We start from the raw sequence: 24,991 nt of genomic DNA on the forward strand, positions 1-24,991 counted from the left end.
ATGTACAAGTAATTATAAGAAAAGGATATGTTATAGAAATAGTAAAACCTCAGTAAAAAAAAAGGTCAAGCTATATAAACTAAAATCCTTTTATTAAAGAGTCTGTAGTTCTGACCTAGAGACTTCCAAAGTCATTATGATGACTCCTACTTCTGTTAAAATTTAATCATTGTGTATAGAAATACCTTTTAATATCTTCAGTATAACTTTTACTTAGATTGAACTCTCAAAAGATCAAATCATAATAACACTTCTAGAATGTCAGTTGTCCAAATGTCTCTCTCTCACTTTATTTTACTCTTCTTTGTGCTTTTGGTCATTTACTTTTGAGAAGGACTAAGGGTAATAGTTAGTTAGTCTCAGTTGAAAAATTATTGAAACAAATTCATTCTGGATTAATTTTTTATGTATACTGTTGTCAGAGCAACTAGAAGCTCCAAGTTTGTCAGAATGAAGATTATAAAATAATGAAAAAACAGTATCTGTACCAGAGTACTCATTCTTAGGAAGCAGATGATAAACTAATGAGCCTAGGAGACGAAGAACATAAAGTAGCAATGAAAGGATTATGGACAGCAATTCCTCAGTGACCATAACTGATCTGCAAAGCAGAGTGTAACTAAAAAACAGAGGACGCAGATGTGTATCTGATGAGAACAAAAATGAACAATACACTCTGGCTACAAAAAAACAACTCATTGAGAGCTCATCATAATATGCTCTGCGTGATCTTTCCACCTTCTGTTGTCAACTCCTACGTAAATTATTAGTTTGCTTCACAGTAAAAGACACGGGAAAAGATTTTCAGTGCTAGTTGTAAAATCTAAGACATTTGTAAGAGAAAACTGTCATTCAAACACGATAGCTGATGTTGACTAAATGAGACAAGTACATGAATGAAGTGTCTATCTGTGAACTTAGTACTTTTATGCTAAGGCCTTAGAAAAGTACCACTATTTATAAAGTCCGTTGAACTTCACTGAAATGCATGCTGACTTGTAACGGCTGTGGAAAAATGGAAGAATATTATTTTTTTGAACATTGCTCAAATGGTCCAGCAGTTGATGAGAATAAGAATTCTATTTCCCTTAAAAAGAATTAAAAATAATTATGTGAAGTGCACTTTTCAACTGGGAATGTTAAGCATTTAAATGATGAAGAATTAAAGTCTATCCACGTTCTCTTATGGACGTCTCAGAACATCCTTCCATCTTCTCCACTTTCCTTCATCCAGTCCATCTTTCCATTCTACTGACAGACAACCTTTTTCAGTATAACCATGTTTTTTTTCCTACTTCCCCATCTTTTTTCCCCTACCATTCACAGAACTCATTAACAGATGAGCTTTTTTTTTTTTTAAATCAAAGATGCAAGTATAAAAAAATAACATTAAAAAATGTATTAAGTTTTATTCGACCAAGTGTGAGCCTGCAGAAATAACTTTGTTCATACAACCTCAGCTGATTTATTCTGAGCAGATACAGGTTGTAATTAAGCAGTCACAATTTTTTTTTTCATAGCACCCCAGCCATTCCAGTGTCCAGATTGGATGGTGCTTACTTAATGAACAGCTGTTCAATATTTAGTTCATTGTTCATTACATGGTCCCATTGTTCAATTCATGGCCTCATGCCATCTTTGTTGCACACAATTCAAACCCTTCTCTAAAGACAATTATTAACTTCCTCATGAGTTCTCTCTTATGATGCTCGTCAGTATAGTTGTGAAAGCTTTACAAATACTAATTATGCCCAAACATCCTTGTGAGATAATGGGTTCTATGCCCACCCTACTAAAACTGAACTGAAGTTGAGAGATAATGATTAATAATAACCATGAATTTTGAGCACTGAGTTTGAAAGGCTCTGATTTATAGCTCCTGTTGACCTAAACTGCAGTTGGGAGTCTTCAGCACTTCTTCAAATTTGTTTCCACACTCTCAACCCAGATACAAAAAAAATGAAGCATATTCAGTTAGCAGTAATCTAAAAAATTTTGAGTACCTTCCACAGTTATCACATATTTATGGCTGAGAAGGCAAGGGAATTCAACTGACTGGACTAGCATTCACACCATCTTTATGAGTCTCTCCCTTTCTCTTACTGAAATCTCTTGCTTCAGCTTTACGTTCCTTCCACTTCTGCAAGACATGGGTGATGAAGACAAACGTATCTGTGATGCAAACTTTAGAGAGAGAATCTCTGCTCTCTGAATAGGACAGGGATCCCAGAGGAAAACAACCTGCAGATCTTGAGCTAAGTTATCCCATGATACACAGGCAGACTTTTAAAGTAAATTTTTCTCTTTCATGACCTGAATTTTCAGCGCTAATAAATTTTCAGTTCCCATTTTCAATCTTCCCTATTACTTCTACTCCTAGTCTTCTTGGTTAAACAGTCTTAACTTCCTGCCTTCAGTTTTCCATTTTATTTTATTTCTCCTTTACATCCCTTGCTTCTCTAGGTATATTGTTTCAGATTAGCCCTTTTCTTTCTCAAATTCATATTTCCTCTCTATTGTATCTGAACATGTAGTTCTTTCGTTGCTTTGTACTAGAAGAAAGTATAATATCCTTATTTGAGTGCCCATGTTAGTCTGTAAGCCCATCCTTGCCTGTCACTGAAAGCTCTTGGTGGGGGACAATGCCTATAGAATAAAAGAAAATTAGGAATACTGATACTCTTAATTATGTTTTGAAATTTTCAATTGATTAGACTCAAGAGTTTTACCTGCATCTTCACTGAAGTAGCAATAAAATCCTCAGTAGAGCAAACCTTTTCACCCCTGGAGGCATTCAAGGCCAGGCTGGATGTGGCTCTGGGCAGCCAGGTTGGCAACCCTGCACATAGCAGGGGGGTTGAAACTAGATGATGATTGTGGTTCTTTTCAACCCAGGCCATTCTATGATTTTATGATTCTATGCCTAAACAACTTCCGAACATTTTCACTTTTATTTCCCAAGGTTTTGATGCACTGATACATTTCAAAGCACGGATTTCAAAAACTTCACTGACATGGGCAATAATACATATTTTTTCCTTGCATCATTCCTAGAAGTGGCTGAGTTGTTTTGGCTGGAGCTTTCCAGAAAAGTACAGCCTGAGACAGCTACTTGGCATGGAGAACTTCAGTCAAAACAGTTACAGTTGGCAGTATTATAAGGAGATGAAATCAAGGTTTCATAATAGGAAGCATTAGGTAATTTTAATAATAGGCAGCTCTATCACCTATAAAACCTCTAAACATAGCAAAATATTACGTGCATAAATATTAACAGAAGTCTTATTAAAAAGTGAAATAAAAACGACAAAAAGAACAAACGTGAAAATAAGAAATATCACATCCTGACCCTGGAGAATAAAGACACTGGTGCTTCTCTGCTTCTTAACACAGCAAATGTCTTGAGCTTTTTCCACTTCATTCCAAAAAGAGAAGAAAACAAAACATAACTTTAATCTGCCAGGAAAAATAAGAAGGTAAATATTAAGATAGTATCCTTAAGCTTCCTTGAGCTTCCTTGCTTCCCAGTATTAAAGTGTGGCTACAGTCTGAGCCTAAGCTTTGACATTCACCTGGCTGCTTCAATGTAATATAATGAACCTCCAGATAAACTATTTTCCTTTTGGTGCATCATAAAATCTGGTGAAGTCTCCTCTCCATCTCTCCCTCTCCTGCTCCCATTCTGTCAATATGCAAAACATTGAAGAACATCTGATTCCCCCGGATTCCATTCTCATGGGCCAGCACTTACTTCAAAACTTTAAAATGTCTTTTACTGACTTTTTATCAATTTTATTATGAAACACTGGCCTGGAATGAAATACAGTAGCGCTATTCAAGGAATATCATAGTCTCTCTGGAGTGCTTAAGATAGTTAAAAATTCCATTTATTCTATAGTTCCCACTTTTTAAAGACAAAGAGGGTTTTACAAGTGATTATTAGGACTTTAAATTTCCCCCAACCACTTCTGCATTACTCACATAATTGTCTTATTTGCTACAGAATATGATTCACAATCGGACTGACACTGGATTTAAAATCTTCACATATTATCCAATATGTCCTTGGAGTGGTGGATTTAAGCACAAAAAACAGGCCATCCAGTTTTAGCTCTACATTGACAGAAAACCCCCAAAGTCAGTTCTGATGTACTGAGTGCAGCACTGATTTGAATAAAACCAATCACAGAATATGCAGATAGTTCAGAATCTTTACACACCAGCAGAAAATCCCTCGAATGAAGAGAAGGTTGTCTGAATTAGAGGTTTATATACGCAATGCAATATAACTTGTAAATACTGTTTCTATTGTTTACCATAATCCCAGGCAGAAAGCTCACAGGACTTTGCTGGTTTAAATAAAATGCAAAAAGGAATTGACTGAAGGATACATTTTAATAGCCATCTGTCAGAGAGAGTTAACACACTTGCACCTCTAACAACAGCATTTTTATTAAATCTTTATTATGTTGTATTAAAAAAAGTCCCCTTAGCCCTCAGGTAGTTGGTTGATACTGAGTTTTCAAATGAAATATTTATGAAGTTCTTTGTTTAGAAGTTTAATTGTATCTTTAAATGACTTTCATATGTTTATATGCTTTACCCTCCAATATAAATGCCATACGATGCTCTATCATACTGTCCAGAATAGTTATTATGCATTTCACCATCACAACTGTTACATAACAATAAGCAGAAAAAAAGGACAAAAGGATAACTAAGTTAAACCAGATCCTATACATACTTATTTTGTTGGTAACACAGATCATATCTCCAGCAAAATGTGCTTCTAATCATGTAACATAGCATAGTGCTATAATACTTTCCATATTTAAACTCTCAGTCAATGTATAGTACTATAAAAGATACTAACGTACTCTGCAATGACCTTTCTGTTTCTCTGAAACTGGGGGATGGAGAGAGAGAAGACTTGTTGGATGAAGAACAGGGGTTGAACTGGGAAACCTAAGATCTATGCTTTAAATGAAATTCAGTTTTACTTTTATAATGGCTGAAGAGATCCATCACTCTCACGGCACAGCATTCAAAGGAAAAGAATCATTTAGATGATTTATTATCTTCCCAAGTGATAGATGACAACTTTGAAATCACTTTCCTGATTTAGGAGATAAAGGGACATCTTCTAAAGTGAAAGCACATTAGACATCCATGTACCTTCATGTGAAAGTTGTGCTGCATTAACTCTGACCTGCTGCTTTGTTCAAGGCCTTCGGTTGCTTCCTGTAGAGCGTCTGCTCTGTGGTCAGTCTTCAAGGGTTTAAGCCAGCTAGATACCACGATAGGAGATGTCAAATAAAGTTGTCCACAGTTTTGCACATGATGACACTCATTCAACCGCTGCAGAGCTTTTCAAACCCACAGCCAAGGAGGAACGTTGTGAAAACATCCCAATTTTGTTGTGAAATGTGACACCCTTCTCCACGAATGGGGTGAGCTGCCGAACCATCAGAGGCAGAGAGGAGAAAAAAACATGAAAGCCAGCACGAAGGAACAAAGGAAACACTGGGTTTATATGTGTAAAAGGTGGGACATATGTTTTGGTAATTGCCAGAGGGGATGCTGAAGAATATGATTTCTGTAGGTTATATTAACCACATATTACTATTATACATGTATTGATATTAATACAATATATTGTTGTTTGAGCACCACATTAAAACTTTTCAAAGGGAGTATCAGTTCAAAACTCATGAAGGCCATTAGTTTTGCAGAGCTCATGTAAAAAATGAGTCTTCATCAAGAGGACAGACTGTCAGAGTGTGTCTGGGAATAACATTCTGCCTCTAAAATAGCAAGTACTGTCTTGCTAAGTTTGTTCTCTTGATGGCAATTTTTACTGTCACAATTGGCCACTAAAAATCTGTCTTTCCCATGTAAGGAATCCACCCACTCCAGTTATACTAAGAGTATACTAACATCTGAGAAAATATCTTATTTGTAATTTAAGGTAGAAAACAGTATTTCCTCTAAAATATAATAGAATAAAGTCTACGTGAAATAGGGAAAGCTATGGAACACCTCATGAGGACCATTAGTTTCAGAACTTGAATTAAGAAGAGTTGTTATTTTTTAAAGTTGTTGTGAGCCAATCACAAAAACAGCTTTGCATGTTTTAATAGTCTCCCATCAACATGCATGTGACTTTGAATTCCTGCATATTAATTTCATTTGCTGAAAATGAATGCAACTTTTCTCATCAACATTTCTACTTTGGAAAGCTGGATTTTTAGCAAGACACGACCAAATCCGGTGACCTTCTATGTCTCACCAAGTAAATAAATGCTGTCTTTTTCAGGATTTTTATATTGTAAACCGGTGTTTTTCTGTTACATACAAAAGTATTTCATCAGTTTCAGTAACTGGGTGGATAAATAAATTCACAGAAAAGAGAATTCTTTTCACTATTTTATTCTCATACAAGGCTGAATTATCTCATTGCTTATTAACAGTCATTGCTTATTAATACCAATGGGATGAGAAACAAAGTCATGAAATCAGTTTCCTCTCCTCTCCCTGATGCAACCTGAAGCTCTTTGGTTTTACGATGGAATGGTAGCATGATGAGAGAGACAGATTTTCTTGTGTTTTTAATAATGTGTTCTCTTCAGAGAGTCAATATTTGCCCTTGCCATTTGGCTGGCCTCACTTCAAAAATCAGTATTTCTGGCTAAGGAAGATTGGAGATATTATGGAACACATTCGTGAGGACATTGCTGCCATTGGGAACATGTGACTGAACGGAACGCCCACTTTTGTCAGAGGGAATTATATTATGCAACTTCTTTCGTGAAGCAAGCAAGGTCTATTCAAACTCCATCCTGTGTAAAGCCCTTTGCAACTACCAGAATGTCATCCAAGAACACGGTGCTTATAACCCTTTCAAATCGCTACGTCAGCTTTCATGACCAGTTCATGTCAATTTGTTCTTGTGCCAACACTGTTCCTTGTGTGCATTCATCCCTCTCTGATAAACTCCCAGACTGTAAGTGTGTGCTGCTTGCCTCTGATTCCTGCACTGGGTAAGCTTGGTGCTTCCACTTCATCTGATAAGAACATAATTCCCCTTGGTGTCCCGGATTTCTCTGCTTTCTTGAAAATGCTTACCAGAACAGTACATGCTATTCCAGATAATGTCTTATCAGAGAGCTGTATCAGGACAAATAGCCTATCTTTATGGAAGAACTGTTTTGGAAGTATTTCAATTGAAATTTAACGACGATGCCATTAAGCTTTGTTTGGCTTTGTAATAGGTGATACAAAATACTCTGAATCAGTGCAGCTGAAAAAACACAGTCATCAGTGATGCTCACTGAGAAAAAATAAAAAAGCTCTTTCGAGAAGACTTGGTTAATTATTTTGCTTATTTGTGACAAAAAAAAAAAAAAAAGAAAAGAAAAGAAAAGAAAAGAAAAAGGAAAAAAGCGCTGTCATTGCTCATTACATACTCAATTTATCACATAAGAGCACAGTTCTTCTCCTCTGCTTATTATACTTCTCCCAGACATTCTTTTGTGTTCAAGGCTTCTGAAAAAGTCTTAAGGAAAACTGATGCTACCTGAGTCGCTGCAAGCCCTTCGGCTCAACTGCTGTTTATCGGCCATGGTATCCAAGCCAACTGGGGACTTTAAGTATTTCATGCAATGCTTGAAACAAAAGAACTTGATTAGTCATGCATCACAAGTATGTCTCTCAATTTTTATTATGAAGCAAACAAACAAAAATATAATAATAATTTGTATTTCTTTGTAATAGCTCATTGTGCTCAGGCAGGAGCCTTTGCTGCTGACTGAGCTCTCTTCTGTTAGTGAAATATTATACGTGGCACAAATGGGTGAGCAGAAGTAGCACTTGAGAATGAGAAGAATTGCTTTGCCCTTTTCATTTTTTAAATTCTTTTTCTCCTTTTAGCATTTGCCAATGCAATGTGTAGGTCTGTCCCAAAGATTCAGGTGGGTCACGTTGGTTGGTCTTAGCACAGGAGACCCAGGCTAATAACCCAGTGATCCTTGGAAGCCATCTGGAGGGAGTCAGGAAAGCCAGGATGGAACAGCCCATGAGAACTTCTCAAAAGAGGGATCAGGCAGAGAAAGTGTTTGCAGCTGTAGAACAGTGAGGTACTTTTGTTATTGCTCTGATTCTTCCTTTTTTCTTTCTTTTTTTCCTTTTTGGCTCACCTATGTTAGACTTTAGGTTCCTCTTCGAATATTATGTTGGAGCTCCCTGCCCAAAATAAGGCTTTGATTTCCAAGAAACCTAAGGAATGTAGACAGCCAGAACTCAATTAAAAACTGAGATATTTTATGTCAGCATATTTTGAGTGCTTTCCACAGTTGTGTAGAAGAAACAGAGTCCACATTTGCAGTGAGACATATGCAAAAAGTATACTACATTCCCTTTCCTCTGGGCAACCTCTTTTATATGCTGCAGAGAATATAAGGAAACAACCATACTCTATTGTATAAGACATTTCTCTTCGCTGACTTCCTTCTCTTTCCTTTTCTCCTATATTTTCACCATTCCTAGCCAGCCTTCACAGTCCTTCTATAAGACTTTCTCCTGCATGTTGGCCCACAGGCCACATCAGATCCCCATAGGTGGGGACACTGACACCTCAGATACAGCCAGCAGTGGCTGCTCTATTTCCAACTTCTTAACAAAAAAGGCAATGATCTTTCCTAGTTAAACTTTTTCCCTCATTTTTTTTTAAGCCCCAACCTCCCCCTGCACCCAAAGCACTAATCTTTTTTATCTGGGAAAAGAAAGAGAAATAGAGAGGAAGAATATTTTCCTGATAGGCTTGTACAGTTAGAAATCATAAACAGTAAAGAAATCTACATGCTGAGGTTCCAACAGAAACAGAGACTTGGCTGACTTCTGTAATCTGAACTTTGCATTAATTAAGTGTTTTGAATTTGATTAGAATAAATTAGCCATCTGTTTGGTCCAGCATTTGCCCCTTTCCAGCCATTTTAGAAAGCATATCCAAGATGAGACTCCACTTTCCTAATGAAGAATGAGAGATGAGAGAGGAGTACGGGGAGTCAAGAACGGAAAGAGAAATGGGGACCAAACAGAAAAAACAGATGCTATCTGCCTACCTTCTGCACTTGGCCTGTCTGCCATATTCCGTATCTATCTTACGTTGTGGGAGTTATCCTGATGACACTGCCATCTTAATCCTAAATTCACATATTTTACACATGTATTTTTTCATTGGAACATAATTATTTTATGAAACCAAGAAACATCAAATAAACATGGTAACAATTATCGGTGCTTTGTTCCTGCTTTTGTTGGATCTCTGAGAGTCAACCCAGACGAGGGCTACTCCTGCAGTGTTTGAAGAACCAGTTCAGCCATGGGTTGATGTCAGCCATGGGTTGATGTCAGCACGCTAATCAAAGCTCTTTCACTTGATAACTGCGTTCATATGTTGCACTGCACCACTGAGACATGCGTGGCAAGCTCCACAGGACACATAGCCCATTTGACATCAGCTTTATTTTCTGGACAATTAATTTAAGCTATTAACTCAAGCTCTGATGTCACTCTGACTTCTCAAAATCAGATACACTCATTCATAAACCCAGATTCACCCCTTCCTCATAAGAGGCACAACACGCTGCTTTGCTCATTTTGGAGCAGACAACCTTGAAGCGAATTTTCATCATGCTGTTCAGTTTCACATCACTGTAGCCTCACAAAGGAGAGCACAGAAGCGGGATGAACACACGTGGAGATCCTGCTTCAGTTAACAAGAGCTTGAATCCTCCTGATCCCCAGCTCTCTGAGCAGCAGGCTGTGCACTGTGATCTGTGTGCAAGTGTGCATGCACAGGGAGGGAAGGAGAAGGTGTTGAAATCTGCTCTGAGTCAAAGCCAGGAATCCAGGATTCATGGGGCCAGGCAGACACTTACCCAAGTTGGTTGTGTAATCTGCTGGGCAACCCACAGCTCTGTGAAGAAGAGGGCACTGAAATGAATTCCCCATCTTCTCCTCAGCTTTGTGTTTTAAATGGAGCTGAAGCTGCCATGCTCCATACTGGGTTTCTTATTGCCTAAGAATCAGGCAGCTCGGGCACCACAAGCTGTTAATTTGTGTAAAAGTGGTACAGCCTTCTGGGATCATGATTTCAAAATATCCAGCTGCAGCAAAATGTGCCTTAAATCACATGCTGTAGCAGAACCTTAGACACTTAAAGCTTTTACTAGCATATTTAAGGCCCCATAACAGTCTGGGTTATTACTCTTGGACATAGATGTTGCATATCTGTCGTGTTGTGGACAGCTTCATGTTATTTTGGATCTCATCTCAGGCATCTATAACTAATCAAACCTCTTGCTCCTGCTGTTAACTCCTGCAGTACCCTGGCACTTCAGGTTTTCTACTGAGTTGTGCAGAGAGATGTCTGAAACGAGTCCAAGAGTTTCAATACTGTGACACTTAGGATGTATGTGTTCCTGCTTAGGAGTTTAAACACCATAAGAAAAAATGGACTCAAATATTTTATTCATCTTATGCTCATCTAGAATATTTTTTCAAATGATACATGTAGCTTGAAAAATAATTTTAAGCTTTTTAAGTGCAGAAGTGAAATAAGATCATGGCAAACAGCTTTCCTCTACAAAAAATGGTGCTCTGACAAAAAACTAGTATTCAGTGTCATTAGGATCCCGGTCCCATGTTCATTTAGCCCTTTGAAGATCCATCTCATGAGAAGCAGAAGAGCCATGTTAGCAGGGGCAATAGAGTATGCTGAGCAGGAACTCGCAGTAACATGCCTGTTATCTGGCAGTGTGAATTGCTCCTTGGCTCCTCCAGTTCTGTTGTGATGGTGGCAGAAGAAACAAGCCTAGATCTCCATACTTCTGCCTCAGCCATGTCACTTTCCTCTCTGCATGAGGAGACTGCAGCCTCAGTCCATGGTTCCAGGCATTTCAGAAAGCCCAGTTCAGAACACATGAAGTTTACTTTCTTTAAAAATATCTAGAGCTACTGTTTCATATGGTAAAATGCAATTATTTTTATAATAGCATGCCTATGTCATGGCATGGTCTTAATTACAGTCCCTGCCACAATGCTTATATATCAACAAAGCTACATTTTGCTCAGTAACTCTTATTCTGGTGTACCTCACTTGGAATTTTGTTTGCAAGACAAAGCTCAACCCCAGTGCTCTAGTTATTGGTATTAAGTTACTCATCCCATTGCTACACAATGAGGAAACATGGTATCAGACCATTTTACATGGATTGCTCTACAATGGTAACAGACCACAGAAGATTTCTGAACACTCTGTTTATAATAACAAACAGGAGTTTCATTTCCACCCAGCATTTTCCATGATGTCTGCAAAACACTTAATGCTGGTGAGAATGCTAGAGTGCTGAGATCACTATTTGTCATGATGACCAACACGGTTTTATAGTTTCCCTGCTCTCCTCTATAGCTATCTGTTGTCTCATCTCATAACCAGATTTCAAATTCTTTCAGGGAGCTTTTTCTTTGTTTTTACAGCACTTATAATGAAATCTTTCGTGTTCAGTCCAGTGTGTTTTACTACAAATCTGTAAAGACAGGGAAAGAAAAGGTTTATCTTTACAGCTCATCTTCTCTACCTCCTTTCAGCATTGTTCACACAGTTCCTGTTACTAGGGTTGGATTGAGTGTGTGGTCAGTCCAACACAACAGATTTCTCCAGCTGAGCTCTCTGCCTGCTACACACAGCTGAACTCAGTGGAAATTATTATTAGGGATAATACAGGATATGGCATTCTAGAATCTTAGAGTCATAGACTATCCTGAGTTGGAAGGCACCCCAAAGGATCATGGAGTCCAACTCCTGGCTGCACACAGGACCACCCAAAAATCTGACAGCAGTGTCCAAATGCTCGGGGTCATGCCCATAGCCCTGGGCAGCCTGTTCCATGCCCACTGCCTTCTGCTGCAGAACCTTTTCCTAACCCCCCCCCCCCCGGACTCCATGCCATTCCCTTAGGCCCTCACAGGAGCTGCAGCAGCCATGGGGCCTCCCCTCAGCCTTTTCTGCTCTGAGCTGAACAACCAAGGGACCTCAGCTGCTCCTAATTCAGCTTGCCCTCCAGACCCTCCATCACCACCACAGCTGTGATATGGATGCTCTCTAATAGTTTTATATTTTTATTATATCATAACATCTCTGTCTGTAGTTAACTTCTTAACTTTTCTTTACTTCACTGAGGATGCCCACACCTAATAGATAAGCTCAAGTCATTTCAGTGTTAGAAGTGTGCAATTACACACCTGACTGACTACAGAGTATCCAATAATTAGGGGGTATTTCCACACAGAGTTGTCCCATAAGATGTTAAATGGCCCCTCTCTTCCACTAGGGAGGAAACTTCTCACTTCTGAGACATCAAACAGCCAATAGTTCAGAACAGAGAATCAAAATAAGTCTGACATAGACGCAAGGAGGAGCAAAAGACACAAAAAACATTTGTGCAGTATTAACTGTGCTGCTTCCACACTCTCACTGTCCATATTCATAGACAAAAGATACTGTAACACGCATCAGAGGTGGCTGCTGTGAGGGAAAGGGTTAGAAAGCAGAACTGAATAGAATTTTGTAATAGGATGAGGAGATAGGAATGATTTCTCACAAAGGAGAAAGTGATGACAGTAATCAGAAGAGAGAAAATACCATCCATCACATGAAGATGGGCAGCAGTGAGCAGGTGCTATCAAAGACGTGGGCAGGTGGGAAGGAAAGCAATTTATGCTGTGGCTGATTCTGCTGTGAGGATGAAACGTTTTGCCATACGATGAAAAACCAAGGTGGGGAGATGGCCAGGCAAGGAGGCTGCCAGCAGGGAATGGGAAAGCACAACAAAGGGAGGGGAAAGGGACACAGGGACAGGGAGAAGGGGGAAATGCAGAAAGCATGGAGATATCATCAGTACACTGATTAGGAATGTCAGTGGCCTTGGGAACTTCGTATTAAAAATACCTCCTGCAGATGGAAAGAACTGAAGAAAAAGCTCAGCAAGCTTCTCATTTTAGGTTTACTTCCCTATTTTTATGTTCAGATTTTGTTCCATATTTTTTCCATATGTTCAAAGTGAGTTTCTTAAATTACTGTTTAGAAATAAACACATGGAAACAATAAACATCTAGAACATTAGCTTGCATATTTCCTTAATGTATGCATATTTCTCTCCAATTTTCCACATGAAATGAGCCTAATTCAGTTAAATTTCTTGGGCTCCACCCTTTGTCAAAGTTTCCACGATTTCAGAGTTAGCTCAGTAGTTGATTAATACCTTTGAGAGGTAATGTGTAGAGTTGGGACTTAAAAATCTGAAGTCAGCGGCACAGCTTGTGCATAGCAGAATAGTTACACCGAATTTGAGTGACCTCTGTCAATTTTCACGGGCGAGAAATGACTATTATTTCTTTTTTTTATCATGAAGAAATAAGGAGAATATTATGTATATATAAGTTACTCATTTTCTCTTCAAAGTTTTGTGGTTTTTTTCCACTTTGGGATATTTTGTGTCAGTTATCATATATTCCTTTAAATTTCAATGTATTGATTTATATTCTGCGGTCATCTATGAATATAAAATTAGCTCACCTCTGCCAATACTCATGGTTTCCTCTAGATTTATACTGAGGGCAGAATTTTGTTCAATATCAGTGTTCCCTCACTGTTTTTCTCTTGCATTCCTGGAGCAAAGGACTTGTCCTGAGATTACCTAACCCAGTATTCTGTCCCCCAAGGTGGCAAAAGGAGATGCATATGAAGGACTTCCACTGCAGTTAGTACATTCCCTTCAAAAACTCCCACAGCCATTACATGAAGGATGCTGGTGAGCATAAACCTCTCCAGTCCTTCCAATATCTGTTAATAGCCTGTTGTCCATTAATTCAGTTATTCCTTTTTTAAACCTGCTGACACTGCCTCCTCAAAATCCTGGGGCAGCACATTTCAGAATTTTATTACCTCTTCTATAAAGAACAACTTATCTGGTTTGTTCTCTCTTTTTTCATTATTATGATTTGTGACAGTTCAGATGCTGTATAGATGACTCAAGGCAAATTCCCACCAACTACTGTTATGTATTACCAGACCAAATTCAACCTAGAAAGTCTGTGGCCAGCTTTGTTTTTAATGTTTTACTACCATCAGTTACCCTGGCTGGAAGGAGATCCTGGCCAGATTTGAAGGAAGAGGTAAAAGGGTCAGAATGCAAGCACAGCAGCACACATTCTAGGTACCATCAACTACAAGTGCCAGGCATGGGCAGTTGAGGAAATCTCTTGATCTATTAAATTATTCTGTAGGACTAGTTCAACATATGGTTGGGGTAAAGCAAATACCAAAAAAAAAAAAAACCAACAAAAAAAACAAAAACAACCACAAAGCCTAGCCTCCAAAGTTTGCGAGTCACATATTTTCGTAGAGTTTTGATGCTGCAGATAAAGACATTATGGTATTCTTATTCAGTGGTCCCAGCCATTACCAGTTCATATGAACAATACTGATTAGAAAGAACCTGTGCGTAAATTCTGTTTTGGACTTTTTCTCTGATTGCTTTCAAAAGTCTTAATGTAATCACATGAGTAAGACTAGAAGACAAAGAATCCATCATCTTCCAAAGCACAGTATTAAGATTTCAGCAGTTGAATAGCACTGGCTATTCAGGAATAGCAAGTTTACCAAGCCTCAAAGTTAAGCAACGGACAGCTTAAGTAAAAGACCATCTTTTGTTGTTGTTGTTGTTTACATTATGTCAAACCTATCAAGCCCTCACAGTGCAATGCTCACTGAGAATTGCATGACTGTGAATACCAAGCAGTGTTACTTTCCATTTTTTTCCTAAACTTCCAATTCGGTGGCGGTCTATCCTTTCACGCCTTTCTAAATGCCTTTCTAAATACTTTCATGCCTTTCTAAATACTAATGTCCACAAGAATGGTGGATAATAAATATTTTGCTGTGTGTACACACAGATGGGTTTCAAGAAATCTATCAATTTGGTTTATGTACCACTTGAACTCCCATATGTTTTGTTTTCCAAATTGTGTTCTGTTCTTTCGGTTCATGATTAAATTTTTTAGCTTTACAAAATATGGATGCAGGGAATGGATGGAACATGCCAGAAGGGGCTACATTAAATGCAGAAGCCACACATGCAATGGAAGACAAATCCTGTCCACTCTTCTGACCAATTTTAGTCTCCATGTCACCAATAGAATGTCACCATGTCACAACTCCACACCTCAGTCATTGCTGGAACGTCTTACTACTTGTTGCCACAGCTTCATCATTATATATACAATTACTTTAGCAGTGATTTTCCATGTAGGAGATTCCCATTGATGTTTATTTTTAGGCATTTGGTTTATTTTCTTATCCTCAGTTTAAACTAGCATTTTCTTCATATGATTTCTTCTTTTTCTGTGATCAACTGCCAGTGGTCCTCCCATAGAATCTTATCTCTCCACTCCACCATACCCTTAAAGGTTGTTTCATGTAAAGGCTATAAAAACGTCAACATGGATTAGCCACATTCATATTTTTAATTATCCAATCACTTGTGAAGGACCTGCTTTCAGCTGAATGGCTCTGCAATTGCTTCATCTCTTTCACTCATTTCTTTTATTAAAAACGGCAACCTGCACAGTCTGACAGCCACACGGGAATCACATAAACAGAAGACAAGGAGCTGGCAGAGTTTCACCCAGGTGTTTTGACATTACCCCATCATATGCACATACACAGTTATGACTTTCAGGCCTACTGCACGATAATCAGCTCTGGCAGATCGTGTTCTTTTCCCTGCTGCCACTCGTACGCTCCTAAATGGAAAAGAGATTTGCTCTACTTGAGATTTCCTTAGTGAATTTTAATTGGGGTAGATAATAATTTGCTATAACTGGGCTGTAGCTGAACTTATGAGAATGATCCCACTCTCTTTTTATGAGTTTTATAACTTCCATAAGCTCTATTTTGCTAAATATCAATGTTCATGTCCCAGAAGTTTACAATTCAAAAGTTAGCAAATGCCAAGGCCGAAAGGGAACCTCTGAACACCAAGCTCTTGTTTGACAACATATCTACCTACAAACAGGTGCAATATTAAGTCAGAAAATTCAGCTTTGGATAAAGTACTCTTTTATACCAGAATATATGAGCAGAAATTACACACCAAGGGGTGTCTTTTTTACTGCTTAATATCTTCATATCAAGACTCTAACAGTAGATTAACCAACCACAAGGTTTCATGCTCAGGAAGGAGTAAGAGTATATTCACTATATATATACCATATAATAAAATTATATTTAATATTATAGCATTACTCTGGCCATGAACTCTGTGAACTTTGTAAGATGTAGTTGTTGCAGTTCATGATAATATCAACTCATTTATTTTAAAATTCACATGTCATCCTGATACAGTAAAATATATTTCAGAAATGCAAGCACAGTAAAGTCTGCACTTCCAAATTTTTGGAAAAAAAATCCCACACAAAGAAGTTGAACTTCTTGACACAGGTCAACAATCTTCTGCCAAGATGTTAAGGTAAAAAAAATCCATCCAAGCAGAGGCATATGAAACGTTTTCAGGAGAAAAACTGCTTCTATGACAGTGAAGGAATTCATCAGTTCCACATTTTAATCCTTCTATAAAAACAAAAGTTCTCTAGTGTTTTCCTAAACTTCCTAAAATGAATTGAATATGGATTTTTTCCCCCGTCACACTTGCCTACCTCTCCATTTTGGATCTCAAATATTCCTCTGCTCAGATTGTTTAATTATTGACTGTGCCCATGAGAAGCAGGAATGAGAGAGTTCCATCTTCCCTGTGTATTCTGGTCAGGGTTGATGGAAAGGACATAGATGGATGACAAAGGTAGGTCAGCTTTACTGGGTGTGCAGATGGAAATCAGGACTTTCTACTCATGTAGCATTCATTTTCCTCCTGTTTGCAGGAACATGCTCTGTTTGGACTCTGCAGGTGCGGTGACAGGGAAATAGAAATCCCTTTCTGACCTACTAGTGAAGAAGCGTGTTCCCAACTTTCATCACATTTTAAGCTTGGTGGCCTCCAGGCTACAGTAAGACAAGCGATTCCTTGCAATTGCTCTTTTTGGAGCTTTGGTCTCTTTTGTGAGATGGGACATTTATTTTGTGGATGTCAAGAAGCTGGCAGGGATGAGTTCACAGAAACTTGCTCTAAGATACACAAGCTGAGTTTCAGCTGAGGGAGAGAGAAGGCTGGAGGCAGTAAGGGCTGCATTCTTGTGTATGTCTCAAGGGAACTGCAAACAATACTTACAAAGGTCTGAAAAATCTCAATGAGCAGAGGATCTGGGGAACAGACAATGAATGATTCCTTTACCACCTTCCTACGAATATAAGTATGTCCTATTGCCCAGTGACAAATCCAAAACCAGGCCAAAGCAGTGGTTGTGAGGTACGTGCAGTGAGTCTCAGTCAGCTCCTTCTGTGTGAAAAGTGCATGGGATCTGCATGCTGCTGTCTTCCCTTATCACTTCTCTCTGGATGTCAGCACATCATGTTTTTGCTTTGCTTCTCTTCTGACTACTTTTATAGGGAAAATATTTATGTATTTCTGAATATGGAAGCTGAAAATGAACTGCAGATACTGTGAGGTCAGTCCTTTTTAGCACATAGCCCTCTCAGCCCCTTCACAGGCTCAGAGTAAATGTTGGGAGCTGGAGTTGGAGTGGAATTCTTTAGTCCCACAGGTTCAATGCAAAACAGATTTTATTCTCAGTTTGTATTTTTGCTGGTGATGTATATTAAGATACTTGATATCTTAATGTGTTGCCATTTCCCAGGCACAGAATCAGAAACAATAGATTTCAGATGGATGTGAGGCATTCAGTAAGCATCTAGAAATGTAGTAGCTGTTCAGACTCTGTTTTCCTTCTCAAAGAGGCAAACAGACAACCAGATCATTCAGGGTCTCTCTGAGGCAGCGTATCCCTCAGGAACTTCAGTTCTCTACAGACAAAGTGTATAGGCCTGTTCTAGCCCTGGCTATTTAGCATTGAGACAAGGCATCTAGGTCTATCTATTTCATATCAAAGCATTGGTAGCCATGAAAGCACTGGCCTGGGAAACTTTCAGAGCAACTTTTGGATCCCTCGAAGCCTCCAAATAGAAATATTGAAATGAACACATGAGAAATCTCTAGGATGATGCTCCCAGATCAGAATGAATGGCCTCTGCGGATGTGCTTCCAGTAGTTCTTGTTGTTATAACTAAACTCAGTGGAGCAGTACTGGTCAAACTAACAAACCATCCATCCAGTCTGCTGTAGAGGAAAGAAGCTCAAATGTCTTTTGTCCTTGGCAGCAATTCGTCCATAGTAATGAAATGCAGTTGAATGGGTGCTATCCAGATTCAGGCTATGCTATTCTCACAAGCCTGGAAAGCTTTCATTTATCTGAGCACAGTGTTTGTTTTTTAATTGGACATTATGGAAACTCTGACAGCAACGTAAAAGATGATTAGCAATAAAACAAAATATAAACCAATGGCTTCTAAATTTAATAATAGGCTAAATGTCTACATTCAGACATGGTTAATCAAAACCAGTTTGTAAACTTCATTTTATTCAGGTCAGCCAGTCAACAGTACATGTAATGCATACTATAAAACTGATTTAGAGGTTTTGGACACCCAAGCATCTACATAAACCAAGCAAGGATTAACTAGGTCTGTCTACTCATAAATTACAGCACATTGTTTTTAAGTGAACAGGATAAAAAGCAACATGCCGTGAACCATCTACATCATGCTTTTTTCTCCTTTGACCAATTTCCCAGTTACTCTCTCAAATTATCACTCCAGTTCCTTCTTTGTTCATCCCTGTATTGTTTCCATATAACTGTCCAAATCCGCCTGCAAGGCAACTAATCAAAAAAGGCTGAAGCAGAAGAACATTGACCACTTGATAGTTTGCCTAGATTATTAAAAATATGAGTTTGACATCCTGCAGCATATTTTAACAATTGGTTCGCAAATTACAGCATGGCTAAATACAATTAAATTCATTCCATTGTACACAATAACTATTTAACATATGCTGTGAATCTCTTACACAGATCAGGGCTCTGCAGTGTTTTTCTACAGCTGTTAGTCAAATCTTGTTGCCTTGTGCAGATCTCATAACATAAACAGGCTTGGGCTGGGTCAGAGATTTTAGAAAACAAAACGAAAACAAACAAACAAAAACCTCAAAAAATCTATTCTCATGGGTTTTGGAAGTGGTGATGGCCTTCCGTAAGCAATGTTTTTCACTTCTGCACATGCAGTGAAAAACTGTGCTGCGTTTAGTCACTCTGCCTTGCAGAGGTGAACCATGTCTACCATCCAGACCAGAGCTTTGACTCCTTGCCTGAAACACCTGAATGCATGCTTAAACACACCAACAGAGCTGTAAAAACTTACAGCTTATCCCAATTGCAGTTCTTGCATAATTTTATAGTCATTTTTCCACCCCTTTCATATAGGCTGAACCTGTACAGTCCGTATTTTATCCAATGCAATGTATGTGACAATACTTTGGCCCACATGCACTTACATGATATAGTATCTGTCCCCCAGATATGACATGGCACTCCACATGCCCTGTATCTGAGAAGCACGTGACACACAGCTCCCAGGGGATATGAAACACATGTGGGTCTGATTCGCCACTTTGTTATTCCAACTGTACCCCACTGCAGCTCTAATGAAGTTACACCAGTGTAAAACTGTTGGACTGAAGTGGAGGATTAAACCCATATGCTTTTATATACAAGCTAAATTTGTGGGACAGAGTTATTCAAATAAATTCAGTAAACATTCAGAGCGCTTCAGAGCCCGATACCCGTATAATTCACAGGCAGCTCTGCTCCTGCTTGAGGAAAAGCTTTACCTTAAAGACAGCAACTGTTATTTGTTTAAAGTATGTTGGTAACAATCTGGATTATTAAATAGAGAAGCAAAAAGATCAAGTCGATTTGTGATCTACATAACATCTAAAACAAGATGGCATTTCCTCAGGCTCATCCAGCCAAGATTAAAATCCCTTTTGCCTGCTCCTAGGCATGCCTCTTTGTATAATTAAAAACACAGCCCATCATCATTTACAAATTCATTTAGAATACAGTGATTTCACTGTGCAAGTTTTCGGAATATTTTTCCTGGCTTCTCTCCAGACAGTACACCTGCATAGTATTTTAGCAATATTTTACTGCAATTGGAAATTAACTAATTCTGTTTGAATTGGGTTTGTGCAGAACTCTGAAAACTTATAACCTATAGGTTTATATACTAGGGTCAGATACATTTATCCACCAACAGATAAAAAGAAATATATAAAACAAATAATGGACTAATTACTGTAATGGGTCAGTTAGAAATGAGGATCTGTGCAGGCGATTTGAGGGTATGTGATTGATTTAGTTCAGTGGACAACCCAAAGAATTAAGATTAGCTCCACATGCACCTCTTCAGAACATTGCACTGTATATTCAAAAAGTTAAAATTTTTTTCTGGTTGAAGAAAAATGATTCAGTCAGTGCAAAGAATGAGTCTTCATTTAGTTTTACAAAGCTGATTGCTGCTTTTAATGTTATAGAAAAAATGCTGACATCAGTGTAAGAATAATATTTTCTTTATAAGAATGTCAACGTTTACTACTTGAAAGATTTTTCCACAATTCACCAAAAATGCACTTTCAAGAAGTTTCAATCACTTATATTCTAATATATAGAAAGAGATTTTCTAAAACAGAAGAAAAAAAATTCCAGCTTCTGCCCACAATGTTCAATTCCAATGCTGCTGAACTCCATTTGATTAGCCGACAAGTAACTTTTATTTGTCATGCATGTGGTGACTGCAGGATGAATTTTATATATCATCTTCTGGAAGGTGTCACTATCAAAAATGTTAAGTGATACCACTTCAGTGCCAACAGAAATCATCCTAAAATAATATGATGAAAAATGTTCCTTACATATTTTCATTTAAAACAATTAAAGCTCAAATCTGACTATATGCTACAAGTTATTTTTCCCAAATCTCACTATATGCTATAAATTATTTTTCTTCTGGAAATGTTTTTAATAAGGCATCAGTTTATTTGCATTGTGAACTGCTAAAAAGCTATATTCTATACCTGCATACCTATACTTGAAACATGAAAGCTATGGCGGTGAGTGAATAAACTCTCCTTCCACTTTTCTGTCCTTGTATTTATTAACGTTGTACCCAAAAATATAGTAGTGACTTCATTGACTGAGGACAAAAATATCTCCTAGAAAGATATTTTATGAAGCCAGAACTAGAAGAGAATATCTAAATACTAATTTTTATGTGATATAAATATAACCACAGAATTGCTTGAATTGGAAAGGACCTTAAAGATCTTCCTATTCTATTCCCTTTGTCATGGGCAGGGACATCATCCACCAGATCAAGCTGCCCAGGGCCCCAGCCGTCCTGGCCTTGAGCACCTCCAGTGATGAAACATCAACAGCCTCTCTGGGCAGCTGTGACAGTGCTTCATCGCCTGCATAGTAAATAATTTTTTCCTAATATCTAATCTAAATCTCCCCTCTTTTAGTTTAAAGCCATTAACCTGTTACACCACTACACTCTCTGACAGAGTCCCTCTCCAGCTTTCTCTTAGTCCCCTTCAGACATTGGAAGACTGTAATATCTTTTTCTTTTTAAAGAATTATGTCAAAATGCATTTAGGGTGGGATTCCTCTCATCTACTTCTAATACTCTGAATGCTATGCAGCTAGTTCAGTCACTTAAATTTATTTGTGCTATACTTAGGTCCAGATGCTGGACCCACAGAGCTGGCAGCAGTTATGTACCACACAATCTTCTGTGGCAGCAGCTGAAGACCAATCACGAAAGTTACATTCTTGCTATAATCAGTGGATTGCATTATAATCTTGAATTTCCAGTACAGTCAGTGAAATTTAGGTAGCACAGCCAGTGGCACTGAAAGAAAAATTCAACATACCTGATACACCTAGGGCAGGACTCAGTTAAATATAAGCATCCTGCTGGGATTTGGGAGTATCCTCTGAGAGTTCCGTGCATTCATGCCATCCTAAGTAGAGTTGTGTTGAATAGTACAGGTGAAGTAAGCCTTCCTCTCCATTGAAAGCAAACATGTTCATAAGGCTGACTTAGATGTTGAGACCTAAGACTGTTCGTTTGCCTACTGTCCAGTGTCACTTTTCATTCCCTGTTGTATCTGAAATGACCACAAGATGATGAAAATTGTAAGATTTAGGGGAGATGGGAAAGGCCCTAGCTTTCTGTAACAGCAGCTAGGCTGCAAATGGACCACGATCATCCTATGTTCATGGCACTAGGAGCCATCTTTGGTGCCATATTAGATATCTGAAGCTTCTGCATGGAGCTGACAGGCATTAAACAGAACCTATGGAAAATAAGATCTTTCATCAACTGAAGGCCACATCTAATATCTCATGAATTCCATCCATATAGCCTAATGCCATCCCCATTTGGGATCAGATCTGAAGTCCATCAACTGGTAGAAGCACTTGGACTGTTCATAGGAGCTCTGCTGGAAGGTTTTCTTTGAATAATTGAACACCAAATCCATTTCACCTTCTTGCTAACGTTTTTCCCACAGCTCTCTGGAGGATTATTTCTCAATTCAGACATGATGCTGCTTCCCAGAATATTTGCCTCACTAGAAGATTATTTTACAGTTTTGTGTTCTAACAAACAACATGCTACCATAAATCTGTTAGAAATACAAAACTTCTGTGTAGTTTCATGTCTAAATCCTACAAACACTGAATCCAGGATTTGGAGGCTTCTAAATTTTTGTATAAAATGATTAAGCACAATCAGAAGTATTCCAAACCTAAAATGCTATAGTAGTATGTAGCCATGGGAAATGTTTGGGCTTTGCCCAGCAAGGACAATACAAGGAAGCATAAAGATAAATTTCATATATATCTCAATATATATCTGACAACTGAATTTAAATACTTTCTACTTGAAGGAGATTTATGTTAAAGGTACCTTTAATAATACTGCATACAGCATGAGACACCACAAAATACAAAAGTCTTCCTGCTGCTTTGGAAAAGCAATGAGAATTTAGACGAGATAAAAACCAGACATCTTTTAGTCCTCCTTCAGGCTTCATCCCTTCTTTCTTCTTGTTCACAGCATGACTCAGAGGGGCTGATTTTCACCTGATATAAAACAGTCTAGTTTTATCAAAGTCAAAGGAGCCACACTTACACCAAAGGAAAATCTGGCACAGTACATCTAAACAGATAGAACATTAACTGTGACTAATTGTGAATGTTGTAGATGTTTCCTTCCTACGCAGTTATGTCTTTACCTGAATATCTTTCTGCTTTTTATTATTAGTCTCAAATGGGACATCAAAGGTTATTTTTTTTAAATCTGCGTGGAAAAATGGCTCTCATTTCCATATGACTCTCTAAACTTCTCCTTCTAACTTTAATTTGCTTCTGAAGACTTCAAAACATCTCATTGTTTGAAACAGAAGAAACATCTGTTGAAGTCATACATAGTTTATTGGCTGGAATCAGTGATAAAAGACAGCATAGACACTCACCAAAACATTTCATTGTTATCAACTTAAAACAAAACAAAATATTACAGAAGGAAAGCTTTGGGGTTTTTTTGTGTCTTTTTTTTTTTTTTTTTTTTAAATAAATGAAACATGGGGAAAACTTTGTAAGCCAAACACACGAGAAAAACTGACTTTAATTCATCAAGCCACACTTGACTGGATTTTGTATTCCAGCCAGCTAAGGCCTAACTGCACTACAAAAAATGCTTTTTAATTAGCTCAGACAGAGAAACAATTAATGAACTTCTCTCCACAGGATTTCCTGTTTAGAGTAATTACTTTTCCTCCTATAACTGATTTTTGCTCTTTCTACCTACTGATCCTTTTTATCGTTTGCCCAATGCTACTTAAGATGAACTGCTAATCCATTTTATTTTATTTCATCTAGCAAAAAAAAAAAAATTGATGGTCCTTCATGCATGTTGTAGTTCAAGCACTTTTGATCAATTATTCTCTATTGTTTTGTATTCAGATATTCCATTTCATTCCATGGTATATACCTACCTCTTGCTGTATGTGTTGTTTTTTTCTTGCTTGCTTCTCAGAACATTAAAACCTGCCCATTTTCTCATTATTTATTTTCCTCTTTTCCTCTTGCAGATTGCTTCAACTTTCTACTAAATTCCTTACCCTTATGCACAATTCTACATCATTTTTATTTTCACGTTCCTGTTCCCTACTTTTCCTCCTTTCCTATAAGCACTATCCATTTCATTTTCTTTTTCTTTAAGGTCATTTTTGCCTCGTTTCTTTCATTTCCCTTTTCTGTGATTTCCCTTGAGGCTCTGCTTTTACCTTACTCTCAATTTTAACTCATACGTTAGCATTAGACAATAAGGCATAAGGCAATGAATGAAATTAAGTGTACCAGTCAAAACACCTGATTGTCTCTCATGTACTTCTTTTCCACATTTCTCTCCAACTGAATCATCATTTTATTCCTCATTGTTCTTCACACTTTCCTAATGTCACGAGTTGTTTTTAAGTAAGCACATTTTATTCATAAGGCATAACTATTAACTATGGATGAACAGATAGGTTCTGCCTTTTTGTGCCAGATTTCCTAATTCCAAGGTCCAGAGGTTTATGACTTGTTTCTTGTAGCTCCAGATTTGCGGTCACGATGCCCTAGCAATCAGTTGAAAGGATCTGTGGCTTCCTTAAACATTTTTGTATTTTGCCATTTCAGATAACTCTGTAACATCTATGTCAAAGATGGACATTTTAATAAACCCACAGTAGCCATGAAGATCTGCTTCAGAATCTTTTTTCTGAAGCACGTAAGAATTTTGCCTCCTTCAAGG

This window comes from Lagopus muta, chromosome 2, assembly GCF_023343835.1.
Source record: "Lagopus muta isolate bLagMut1 chromosome 2, bLagMut1 primary, whole genome shotgun sequence".
Classification (NCBI taxonomy): Eukaryota; Metazoa; Chordata; class Aves; order Galliformes; family Phasianidae; genus Lagopus; species Lagopus muta.